Source organism: Microcebus murinus, unplaced genomic scaffold (genome assembly GCF_040939455.1).
Source record: "Microcebus murinus isolate Inina unplaced genomic scaffold, M.murinus_Inina_mat1.0 scaf059_hap2_Mmur4.0, whole genome shotgun sequence".
Lineage (NCBI taxonomy): Eukaryota > Metazoa > Chordata > Mammalia > Primates > Cheirogaleidae > Microcebus > Microcebus murinus.
In genome coordinates this window covers 25,034-37,583 of record NW_027439005.1, presented here as the reverse complement: position 1 = coordinate 37,583, position 12,550 = coordinate 25,034, and the positions used below count along the sequence as shown (strand labels likewise).

General features: G+C 64.2%; 4 pseudogenes; all 4 read right to left on the bottom strand.

The window, feature by feature from the left end:
- Positions 1-123, bottom strand: LOC142869130 (uncharacterized; annotated as a pseudogene).
- A 3,482-nt stretch (positions 124-3,605) lies between these two features.
- On the bottom strand, positions 3,606-3,728 carry LOC142869129 (uncharacterized; annotated as a pseudogene).
- A 3,481-nt stretch (positions 3,729-7,209) lies between these two features.
- LOC142869128 (uncharacterized) lies at positions 7,210-7,332 on the bottom strand (annotated as a pseudogene).
- Positions 7,333-10,812: 3,480 nt separating this feature from the next.
- LOC142869127 (uncharacterized) lies at positions 10,813-10,935 on the bottom strand (annotated as a pseudogene).
- Positions 10,936-12,550: the final 1,615 nt, after the last annotated feature.

Below are 12,550 nucleotides of genomic sequence, written 5' to 3'. Positions count from 1 at the left end.
AGCCTACGGCACCCGGTATTCCCAGGCGGTCTTCTCCCATCCAAGTACTAACCAGGCCCGACCCTGCTTAGCTTCCGAGACCAGAGGAGACCGGGGGGCGTTCAGGGTGGTGTGGCCCTAGACGGCGGAGGGCGCCCCTGCCCCGCTCAAGATCCCAGCGTCTCTGCGCTTCCCCGCCGCCTCCTCCCGCCCCAGGCCCCGCGCCCGGCCGGGCCTGTTGAGTTCGCCGGCCGGGTCCGGCGGGCTCCGAGGGACGGGGGTGACGGGCCGGGCCGGGCGGCCGGGGCGGGGGGCTGTCTCTCTCTCCACACACACACACTCACACTCACTCACACTCACACAAGATGCGCCTCCACGGCTGGACCCGCCAAGGTGGAGCCCTCCCAGCCCCCCTCGTCTCCTCGCCTGGCCTCCTTCACCTACCCGCTGCCCACCCCCAGCGCGTCGCCGCCGCTGACTGCGCACGCGCGCACCGGCACCGGGCGCTCGCCCTTTGACCCCAGCCAGGGGCCGCCCTCCCCCACAACCCCTTTCAGCTGTGCCCCCCGCCCTGTGGGCGGGCTGCCGCCTATTCCCCCGGGCCAGGGCTGGGGCACAGCGCAAGGGGGAGGGGAGCGAGTGTATGGGGCATCTCTCTCTGGGGATGTGTCCCATGGGTGGGGTGGGGTGGGGTGGGGTGGCGTGGTTTGTGGGGCGCTGAAGAAATCAGTCCCCTCCATCTCCTACCTCTGGAAAACGCCCAAGCCCTTGGAGAACTGCCGGCACCGCGACCGTGGGGGCCGGGACCCTCCTCTGTGTCCTCCTGTGGCCCGGTCCAAGGGGCCTGGGCCTGGCCGGGGCTGCATTGGACCCCGACCACCCTGGCGTGTGGACTCGCTAAAAATCGGCGATTAGATATTGGATTCCAGCTTCCTTGAGGTCATTTCACTAATGAGTGCACCGGAAAGAGTTTCCTAATCCATCTGTGAGGGTGGCAACTGAAAGAGAATTTGAAAGCTGACAGAATAGGCGAGGGAAGGCATAGGAGATTTCCACACCCAGCAAGGAAGACTTTCCCGAAATGGAAGAAAGAAAGGAGCAAACAGAGACACCGGTAGCCCGCCCGGAAAAGAGTCTGCCCCTGAGAGAAAGTACCCTGACCAGGTTCTCCCGTGGGTGGGTGGCCAGCTAGCGGCATTCAGAAGAGCGAGGCCCGCAGTCTGTGCGGAAGACACCTGCACTCGGGTGTGTGTGGCGGCACGATTCACAAGCAGCTCCAGATGTTAAACCAAGGAGAAGCCAGGGAGTTCCCAACGCCCCAGGTGTCCTCAGCCCACGACTGGCTGCTGTGGGAATGCGAAGCCCGGCTCCTTGTCTCAGAGCGGGACAACCAGGAGGTGTGACGTACACCCCGGGGTTCCCAGGAGGATCAGGCTGAAGCTGGGACTTGGCCTCAAAGTGTCCCCTCGCATGGCCACCCCCTTCCCCTTCCTGCTCCTCTACTCCTGGTGCCCCTCCATCCAGGGGCCAGACCTTAAAGAGTCACCGCAAGAGAATCCTGGTCCCCAAGGAGCCTTCTGGGGGACCGGTGCTGAGAGAGGTTGTGGGCATGGCCCGCTGGGGCTCTGCCCGACCCAGGGCTGAGAGATGCAACCTCCCAGCTCTGGGTCCCTGCAGGAAGCGTTGGCAAGCACAGGGCCGGTCCTCCAAAGGCCCAGGTGCAGGGAGCCCAGGCCAAGCAGCCTGTGGAAGAAGCCACTTGCCCTGCCACCCCGGGAACACGGCTGCAGGCCCCGGCCCTTCCCACCTCCTCCTCCTCCTCCTCTTCCCCCCCCCCGCCCCCCCCCGACATGGCACAGGGCTCAGAGACACCTCAGACTCTTGCTACCCAAAGTGCAAAGGGCATCAGTTGCTCCTCTAACCCCCCCCCCCCCGCCCAGCAGACCGCGTTGTCCAGCCAGCCCCCGGGCCTCCCTGGGGTGCCCAGCACAAAAGCGCAGACACCCACCGGACCCTCAATCTCAGCTTTCGGATGTTTTTGCCACTCTAAGGACCCGCAGGCCAGCTGGGCCTTCGGGCAGGACAGAGAGCCCCGGAATCCGACGTGGAGAGCTGCGTGTACGTCCCCATCAGGAGGCGGTCCCCACCTCCGCGACTCTCCCCTTGCGGGGAGCGGCAGCCGCAGGGCCTCAGGGAAGACACCAGGCTGGGTCCCCGCGGCACAGCGGGGGCCCCGCACGCGACTTAGGGACGGCTGCTGGAGACTGCTGCGGCCACCCTGCTGCCGGGTTTCTGGAGGGCTTCCTGGAAGCAGCGTCCACACCAAGCCCTTGGAAGGCCCAGGCGACGGAGGAGCCGGTCAGGCAGGGGCCGAGGACGGTGAGAGGCCGGACGGGCGGGAAGGAGCATGTCAGGCAGGGGCAGAGGACGGTGACAGGCCGGGCGGGAAGGAGCCGGTCAGGCGGGGGCCCGGGACAGTGACGGGCCTGGGCCTGGCCGGGGAGGAGTGCGTCAGGCAGGGGCAGAGGACACGGGCTGGGTAAGGGTTAGGGTGACAGTTAGGGCACAATTCACACAATCGCAAAGATGTGGAAGCGACCCGAGTGCCCATCCATCCAGGAGTGCATTAATAAAATGTGGCGCGTGGACACCACGGAGTGCCATTGGGCTGTGAGGAGCAGCGGTGAGAGGGCGCCTCTCGTGTTCTCCTGGCCAGAGCTGGAACCCGTTCCAGTAAGCCAAGTATCCCAAGAATGGACACACGAGCGCCCCGTGAGCGCGCTCACCAGCAAATGGGTACGAACGGATGGACACCTAAGTGGACAGAGAGGAATCACCTTCATCATCGGGTGGGTGTCGGGCGGGTGGGGGGAGGGGAGGGGCATACACCTCCATTAGGAATGGGGTGGGTGCGCACCGACTGGGGGATGGGCGCACTTGAAGCTCTGACCCGAGGGGGGAGGCTGGGAGAGGGCAACGTACCCGACCTTAACATTGGTGCCCCCACAATACGCTGGAACAACATGAGAGGTAAATGAATAAGAACACAGGGGGGAGGGGGGCACGGGCAACACATGTCACCTGAATACTTGTACTCCCATCATCTGCTTGAAAAGAGAGAGAAAAGAAAATGCAATGAGAGAGGTAAGAGACACTTTTTAAAAATAACGACTCCAAAGAGAAAAGTAAAAGGAGGCCTGTGGAGCAGGTCTGGGTGTGACTCCGGATCCCCCAACATCAGCTGCCACCACCAAAGATTCCTACGTGGAGCCCATAGAACCCCAAAAGCAACGGGACGAGTTCTGGTCCCATACTCCCTCAAAATGACATCCTGGCCTCCTTCTGGAACTCCCTCCCCTCTCAGACTCTCAAGGTTTCCTCCAGCGTGTCGGTTCCCACAGAGCAGACCTTTGGTCTGAGACCTGACAGTCCAGATGCCACGCATGCTGCCGCGTGGCGGCGGTGTCGCGGCTTGGGACAAGAGGAGGCCCCACGGTGCGGGCTGGGGCGCCAGGCACCCCACGGCGGGCGCTGAGGGTGGGGGTGACCCCCACCCCGGGCCGCCGCCGCGCTCCCAGAAAGGGGACAGAACAAGAGGCAAAAAAAAAAAAAAAAGAAGAAGAAGAAGCCTACGGCACCCGGTATTCCCAGGCGGTCTTCTCCCATCCAAGTACTAACCAGGCCCGACCCTGCTTAGCTTCCGAGACCAGAGGAGACCGGGGGGCGTTCAGGGTGGTGTGGCCCTAGACGGCGGAGGGCGCCCCTGCCCCGCTCAAGATCCCAGCGTCTCTGCGCTTCCCCGCCGCCTCCTCCCGCCCCAGGCCCCGCGCCCGGCCGGGCCTGTTGAGTTCGCCGGCCGGGTCCGGCGGGCTCCGAGGGACGGGGGTGACGGGCCGGGCCGGGCGGCCGGGGCGGGGGGCTGTCTCTCTCTCCACACACACACACTCACACTCACTCACACTCACACAAGATGCGCCTCCACGGCTGGACCCGCCAAGGTGGAGCCCTCCCAGCCCCCCTCGTCTCCTCGCCTGGCCTCCTTCACCTACCCGCTGCCCACCCCCAGCGCGTCGCCGCCGCTGACTGCGCACGCGCGCACCGGCACCGGGCGCTCGCCCTTTGACCCCAGCCAGGGGCCGCCCTCCCCCACAACCCCTTTCAGCTGTGCCCCCCGCCCTGTGGGCGGGCTGCCGCCTATTCCCCCGGGCCAGGGCTGGGGCACAGCGCAAGGGGGAGGGGAGCGAGTGTATGGGGCATCTCTCTCTGGGGATGTGTCCCATGGGTGGGGTGGGGTGGGGTGGGGTGGCGTGGTTTGTGGGGCGCTGAAGAAATCAGTCCCCTCCATCTCCTACCTCTGGAAAACGCCCAAGCCCTTGGAGAACTGCCGGCACCGCGACCGTGGGGGCCGGGACCCTCCTCTGTGTCCTCCTGTGGCCCGGTCCAAGGGGCCTGGGCCTGGCCGGGGCTGCATTGGACCCCGACCACCCTGGCGTGTGGACTCGCTAAAAATCGGCGATTAGATATTGGATTCCAGCTTCCTTGAGGTCATTTCACTAATGAGTGCACCGGAAAGAGTTTCCTAATCCATCTGTGAGGGTGGCAACTGAAAGAGAATTTGAAAGCTGACAGAATAGGCGAGGGAAGGCATAGGAGATTTCCACACCCAGCAAGGAAGACTTTCCCGAAATGGAAGAAAGAAACGAGCAAACAGAGACACCGGTAGCCCGCCCGGAAAAGAGTCTGCCCCTGAGAGAAAGTACCCTGACCAGGTTCTCCCGTGGGTGGGTGGCCAGCTAGCGGCATTCAGAAGAGCGAGGCCCGCAGTCTGTGCGGAAGACACCTGCACTCGGGTGTGTGTGGCGGCACGATTCACAAGCAGCTCCAGATGTTAAACCAAGGAGAAGCCAGGGAGTTCCCAACGCCCCAGGTGTCCTCAGCCCACGACTGGCTGCTGTGGGAATGCGAAGCCCGGCTCCTTGTCTCAGAGCGGGACAACCAGGAGGTGTGACGTACACCCCGGGGTTCCCAGGAGGATCAGGCTGAAGCTGGGACTTGGCCTCAAAGTGTCCCCTCGCATGGCCACCCCCTTCCCCTTCCTGCTCCTCTACTCCTGGTGCCCCTCCATCCAGGGGCCAGACCTTAAAGAGTCACCGCAAGAGAATCCTGGTCCCCAAGGAGCCTTCTGGGGGACCGGTGCTGAGAGAGGTTGTGGGCATGGCCCGCTGGGGCTCTGCCCGACCCAGGGCTGAGAGATGCAACCTCCCAGCTCTGGGTCCCTGCAGGAAGCGTTGGCAAGCACAGGGCCGGTCCTCCAAAGGCCCAGGTGCAGGGAGCCCAGGCCAAGCAGCCTGTGGAAGAAGCCACTTGCCCTGCCACCCCGGGAACACGGCTGCAGGCCCCGGCCCTTCCCACCTCCTCCTCCTCCTCCTCTTCCCCCCCCCCGCCCCCCCCCGACATGGCACAGGGCTCAGAGACACCTCAGACTCTTGCTACCCAAAGTGCAAAGGGCATCAGTTGCTCCTCTAACCCCCCCCCCCCGCCCAGCAGACCGCGTTGTCCAGCCAGCCCCCGGGCCTCCCTGGGGTGCCCAGCACAAAAGCGCAGACACCCACCGGACCCTCAATCTCAGCTTTCGGATGTTTTTGCCACTCTAAGGACCCGCAGGCCAGCTGGGCCTTCGGGCAGGACAGAGAGCCCCGGAATCCGACGTGGAGAGCTGCGTGTACGTCCCCATCAGGAGGCGGTCCCCACCTCCGCGACTCTCCCCTTGCGGGGAGCGGCAGCCGCAGGGCCTCAGGGAAGACACCAGGCTGGGTCCCCGCGGCACAGCGGGGGCCCCGCACGCGACTTAGGGACGGCTGCTGGAGACTGCTGCGGCCACCCTGCTGCCGGGTTTCTGGAGGGCTTCCTGGAAGCAGCGTCCACACCAAGCCCTTGGAAGGCCCAGGCGACGGAGGAGCCGGTCAGGCAGGGGCCGAGGACGGTGAGAGGCCGGACGGGCGGGAAGGAGCATGTCAGGCAGGGGCAGAGGACGGTGACAGGCCGGGCGGGAAGGAGCCGGTCAGGCGGGGGCCCGGGACAGTGACGGGCCTGGGCCTGGCCGGGGAGGAGTGCGTCAGGCAGGGGCAGAGGACACGGGCTGGGTAAGGGTTAGGGTGACAGTTAGGGCACAATTCACACAATCGCAAAGATGTGGAAGCGACCCGAGTGCCCATCCATCCAGGAGTGCATTAATAAAATGTGGCGCGTGGACACCACGGAGTGCCATTGGGCTGTGAGGAGCAGCGGTGAGAGGGCGCCTCTCGTGTTCTCCTGGCCAGAGCTGGAACCCGTTCCAGTAAGCCAAGTATCCCAAGAATGGACACACGAGCGCCCCGTGAGCGCGCTCACCAGCAAATGGGTACGAACGGATGGACACCTAAGTGGACAGAGAGGAATCACCTTCATCATCGGGTGGGTGTCGGGCGGGTGGGGGGAGGGGAGGGGCATACACCTCCATTAGGAATGGGGTGGGTGCGCACCGACTGGGGGATGGGCGCACTTGAAGCTCTGACCCGAGGGGGGAGGCTGGGAGAGGGCAACGTACCCGACCTTAACATTGGTGCCCCCACAATACGCTGGAACAACATGAGAGGTAAATGAATAAGAACACAGGGGGGAGGGGGGCACGGGCAACACATGTCACCTGAATACTTGTACTCCCATCATCTGCTTGAAAAGAGAGAGAAAAGAAAATGCAATGAGAGAGGTAAGAGACACTTTTTAAAAATAACGACTCCAAAGAGAAAAGTAAAAGGAGGCCTGTGGAGCAGGTCTGGGTGTGACTCCGGATCCCCCAACATCAGCTGCCACCACCAAAGATTCCTACGTGGAGCCCATAGAACCCCAAAAGCAACGGGACGAGTTCTGGTCCCATACTCCCTCAAAATGACATCCTGGCCTCCTTCTGGAACTCCCTCCCCTCTCAGACTCTCAAGGTTTCCTCCAGCGTGTCGGTTCCCACAGAGCAGACCTTTGGTCTGAGACCTGACAGTCCAGATGCCACGCATGCTGCCGCGTGGCGGCGGTGTCGCGGCTTGGGACAAGAGGAGGCCCCACGGTGCGGGCTGGGGCGCCAGGCACCCCACGGCGGGCGCTGAGGGTGGGGGTGACCCCCACCCCGGGCCGCCGCCGCGCTCCCAGAAAGGGGACAGAACAAGAGGCAAAAAAAAAAAAAAAAGAAGAAGAAGAAGCCTACGGCACCCGGTATTCCCAGGCGGTCTTCTCCCATCCAAGTACTAACCAGGCCCGACCCTGCTTAGCTTCCGAGACCAGAGGAGACCGGGGGGCGTTCAGGGTGGTGTGGCCCTAGACGGCGGAGGGCGCCCCTGCCCCGCTCAAGATCCCAGCGTCTCTGCGCTTCCCCGCCGCCTCCTCCCGCCCCAGGCCCCGCGCCCGGCCGGGCCTGTTGAGTTCGCCGGCCGGGTCCGGCGGGCTCCGAGGGACGGGGGTGACGGGCCGGGCCGGGCGGCCGGGGCGGGGGGCTGTCTCTCTCTCCACACACACACACTCACACTCACTCACACTCACACAAGATGCGCCTCCACGGCTGGACCCGCCAAGGTGGAGCCCTCCCAGCCCCCCTCGTCTCCTCGCCTGGCCTCCTTCACCTACCCGCTGCCCACCCCCAGCGCGTCGCCGCCGCTGACTGCGCACGCGCGCACCGGCACCGGGCGCTCGCCCTTTGACCCCAGCCAGGGGCCGCCCTCCCCCACAACCCCTTTCAGCTGTGCCCCCCGCCCTGTGGGCGGGCTGCCGCCTATTCCCCCGGGCCAGGGCTGGGGCACAGCGCAAGGGGGAGGGGAGCGAGTGTATGGGGCATCTCTCTCTGGGGATGTGTCCCATGGGTGGGGTGGGGTGGGGTGGGGTGGCGTGGTTTGTGGGGCGCTGAAGAAATCAGTCCCCTCCATCTCCTACCTCTGGAAAACGCCCAAGCCCTTGGAGAACTGCCGGCACCGCGACCGTGGGGGCCGGGACCCTCCTCTGTGTCCTCCTGTGGCCCGGTCCAAGGGGCCTGGGCCTGGCCGGGGCTGCATTGGACCCCGACCACCCTGGCGTGTGGACTCGCTAAAAATCGGCGATTAGATATTGGATTCCAGCTTCCTTGAGGTCATTTCACTAATGAGTGCACCGGAAAGAGTTTCCTAATCCATCTGTGAGGGTGGCAACTGAAAGAGAATTTGAAAGCTGACAGAATAGGCGAGGGAAGGCATAGGAGATTTCCACACCCAGCAAGGAAGACTTTCCCGAAATGGAAGAAAGAAAGGAGCAAACAGAGACACCGGTAGCCCGCCCGGAAAAGAGTCTGCCCCTGAGAGAAAGTACCCTGACCAGGTTCACCCGTGGGTGGGTGGCCAGCTAGCGGCATTCAGAAGAGCGAGGCCCGCAGTCTGTGCGGAAGACACCTGCACTCGGGTGTGTGTGGCGGCACGATTCACAAGCAGCTCCAGATGTTAAACCAAGGAGAAGCCAGGGAGTTCCCAACGCCCCAGGTGTCCTCAGCCCACGACTGGCTGCTGTGGGAATGCGAAGCCCGGCTCCTTGTCTCAGAGCGGGACAACCAGGAGGTGTGACGTACACCCCGGGGTTCCCAGGAGGATCAGGCTGAAGCTGGGACTTGGCCTCAAAGTGTCCCCTCGCATGGCCACCCCCTTCCCCTTCCTGCTCCTCTACTCCTGGTGCCCCTCCATCCAGGGGCCAGACCTTAAAGAGTCACCGCAAGAGAATCCTGGTCCCCAAGGAGCCTTCTGGGGGACCGGTGCTGAGAGAGGTTGTGGGCATGGCCCGCTGGGGCTCTGCCCGACCCAGGGCTGAGAGATGCAACCTCCCAGCTCTGGGTCCCTGCAGGAAGCGTTGGCAAGCACAGGGCCGGTCCTCCAAAGGCCCAGGTGCAGGGAGCCCAGGCCAAGCAGCCTGTGGAAGAAGCCACTTGCCCTGCCACCCCGGGAACACGGCTGCAGGCCCCGGCCCTTCCCACCTCCTCCTCCTCCTCCTCTTCCCCCCCCCGCCCCCCCCCGACATGGCACAGGGCTCAGAGACACCTCAGACTCTTGCTACCCAAAGTGCAAAGGGCATCAGTTGCTCCTCTAACCCCCCCCCCCCGCCCAGCAGACCGCGTTGTCCAGCCAGCCCCCGGGCCTCCCTGGGGTGCCCAGCACAAAAGCGCAGACACCCACCGGACCCTCAATCTCAGCTTTCGGATGTTTTTGCCACTCTAAGGACCCGCAGGCCAGCTGGGCCTTCGGGCAGGACAGAGAGCCCCGGAATCCGACGTGGAGAGCTGCGTGTACGTCCCCATCAGGAGGCGGTCCCCACCTCCGCGACTCTCCCCTTGCGGGGAGCGGCAGCCGCAGGGCCTCAGGGAAGACACCAGGCTGGGTCCCCGCGGCACAGCGGGGGCCCCGCACGCGACTTAGGGACGGCTGCTGGAGACTGCTGCGGCCACCCTGCTGCCGGGTTTCTGGAGGGCTTCCTGGAAGCAGCGTCCACACCAAGCCCTTGGAAGGCCCAGGCGACGGAGGAGCCGGTCAGGCAGGGGCCGAGGACGGTGAGAGGCCGGACGGGCGGGAAGGAGCATGTCAGGCAGGGGCAGAGGACGGTGACAGGCCGGGCGGGAAGGAGCCGGTCAGGCGGGGGCCCGGGACAGTGACGGGCCTGGGCCTGGCCGGGGAGGAGTGCGTCAGGCAGGGGCAGAGGACACGGGCTGGGTAAGGGTTAGGGTGACAGTTAGGGCACAATTCACACAATCGCAAAGATGTGGAAGCGACCCGAGTGCCCATCCATCCAGGAGTGCATTAATAAAATGTGGCGCGTGGACACCACGGAGTGCCATTGGGCTGTGAGGAGCAGCGGTGAGAGGGCGCCTCTCGTGTTCTCCTGGCCAGAGCTGGAACCCGTTCCAGTAAGCCAAGTATCCCAAGAATGGACACACGAGCGCCCCGTGAGCGCGCTCACCAGCAAATGGGTACGAACGGATGGACACCTAAGTGGACAGAGAGGAATCACCTTCATCATCGGGTGGGTGTCGGGCGGGTGGGGGGAGGGGAGGGGCATACACCTCCATTAGGAATGGGGTGGGTGCGCACCGACTGGGGGATGGGCGCACTTGAAGCTCTGACCCGAGGGGGGAGGCTGGGAGAGGGCAACGTACCCGACCTTAACATTGGTGCCCCCACAATACGCTGGAACAACATGAGAGGTAAATGAATAAGAACACAGGGGGGAGGGGGGCACGGGCAACACATGTCACCTGAATACTTGTACTCCCATCATCTGCTTGAAAAGAGAGAGAAAAGAAAATGCAATGAGAGAGGTAAGAGACACTTTTTAAAAATAACGACTCCAAAGAGAAAAGTAAAAGGAGGCCTGTGGAGCAGGTCTGGGTGTGACTCCGGATCCCCCAACATCAGCTGCCACCACCAAAGATTCCTACGTGGAGCCCATAGAACCCCAAAAGCAACGGGACGAGTTCTGGTCCCATACTCCCTCAAAATGACATCCTGGCCTCCTTCTGGAACTCCCTCCCCTCTCAGACTCTCAAGGTTTCCTCCAGCGTGTCGGTTCCCACAGAGCAGACCTTTGGTCTGAGACCTGACAGTCCAGATGCCACGCATGCTGCCGCGTGGCGGCGGTGTCGCGGCTTGGGACAAGAGGAGGCCCCACGGTGCGGGCTGGGGCGCCAGGCACCCCACGGCGGGCGCTGAGGGTGGGGGTGACCCCCACCCCGGGCCGCCGCCGCGCTCCCAGAAAGGGGACAGAACAAGAGGCAAAAAAAAAAAAAAAAGAAGAAGAAGAAGCCTACGGCACCCGGTATTCCCAGGCGGTCTTCTCCCATCCAAGTACTAACCAGGCCCGACCCTGCTTAGCTTCCGAGACCAGAGGAGACCGGGGGGCGTTCAGGGTGGTGTGGCCCTAGACGGCGGAGGGCGCCCCTGCCCCGCTCAAGATCCCAGCGTCTCTGCGCTTCCCCGCCGCCTCCTCCCGCCCCAGGCCCCGCGCCCGGCCGGGCCTGTTGAGTTCGCCGGCCGGGTCCGGCGGGCTCCGAGGGACGGGGGTGACGGGCCGGGCCGGGCGGCCGGGGCGGGGGGCTGTCTCTCTCTCCACACACACACACTCACACTCACTCACACTCACACAAGATGCGCCTCCACGGCTGGACCCGCCAAGGTGGAGCCCTCCCAGCCCCCCTCGTCTCCTCGCCTGGCCTCCTTCACCTACCCGCTGCCCACCCCCAGCGCGTCGCCGCCGCTGACTGCGCACGCGCGCACCGGCACCGGGCGCTCGCCCTTTGACCCCAGCCAGGGGCCGCCCTCCCCCACAACCCCTTTCAGCTGTGCCCCCCGCCCTGTGGGCGGGCTGCCGCCTATTCCCCCGGGCCAGGGCTGGGGCACAGCGCAAGGGGGAGGGGAGCGAGTGTATGGGGCATCTCTCTCTGGGGATGTGTCCCATGGGTGGGGTGGGGTGGGGTGGGGTGGCGTGGTTTGTGGGGCGCTGAAGAAATCAGTCCCCTCCATCTCCTACCTCTGGAAAACGCCCAAGCCCTTGGAGAACTGCCGGCACCGCGACCGTGGGGGCCGGGACCCTCCTCTGTGTCCTCCTGTGGCCCGGTCCAAGGGGCCTGGGCCTGGCCGGGGCTGCATTGGACCCCGACCACCCTGGCGTGTGGACTCGCTAAAAATCGGCGATTAGATATTGGATTCCAGCTTCCTTGAGGTCATTTCACTAATGAGTGCACCGGAAAGAGTTTCCTAATCCATCTGTGAGGGTGGCAACTGAAAGAGAATTTGAAAGCTGACAGAATAGGCGAGGGAAGGCATAGGAGATTTCCACACCCAGCAAGGAAGACTTTCCCGAAATGGAAGAAAGAAAGGAGCAAACAGAGACACCGGTAGCCCGCCCGGAAAAGAGTCTGCCCCTGAGAGAAAGTACCCTGACCAGGTTCTCCCGTGGGTGGGTGGCCAGCTAGCGGCATTCAGAAGAGCGAGGCCCGCAGTCTGTGCGGAAGACACCTGCACTCGGGTGTGTGTGGCGGCACGATTCACAAGCAGCTCCAGATGTTAAACCAAGGAGAAGCCAGGGAGTTCCCAACGCCCCAGGTGTCCTCAGCCCACGACTGGCTGCTGTGGGAATGCGAAGCCCGGCTCCTTGTCTCAGAGCGGGACAACCAGGAGGTGTGACGTACACCCCGGGGTTCCCAGGAGGATCAGGCTGAAGCTGGGACTTGGCCTCAAAGTGTCCCCTCGCATGGCCACCCCCTTCCCCTTCCTGCTCCTCTACTCCTGGTGCCCCTCCATCCAGGGGCCAGACCTTAAAGAGTCACCGCAAGAGAATCCTGGTCCCCAAGGAGCCTTCTGGGGGACCGGTGCTGAGAGAGGTTGTGGGCATGGCCCGCTGGGGCTCTGCCCGACCCAGGGCTGAGAGATGCAACCTCCCAGCTCTGGGTCCCTGCAGGAAGCGTTGGCAAGCACAGGGCCGGTCCTCCAAAGGCCCAGGTGCAGGGAGCCCAGGCCAAGCAGCCTGTGGAAGAAGCCAC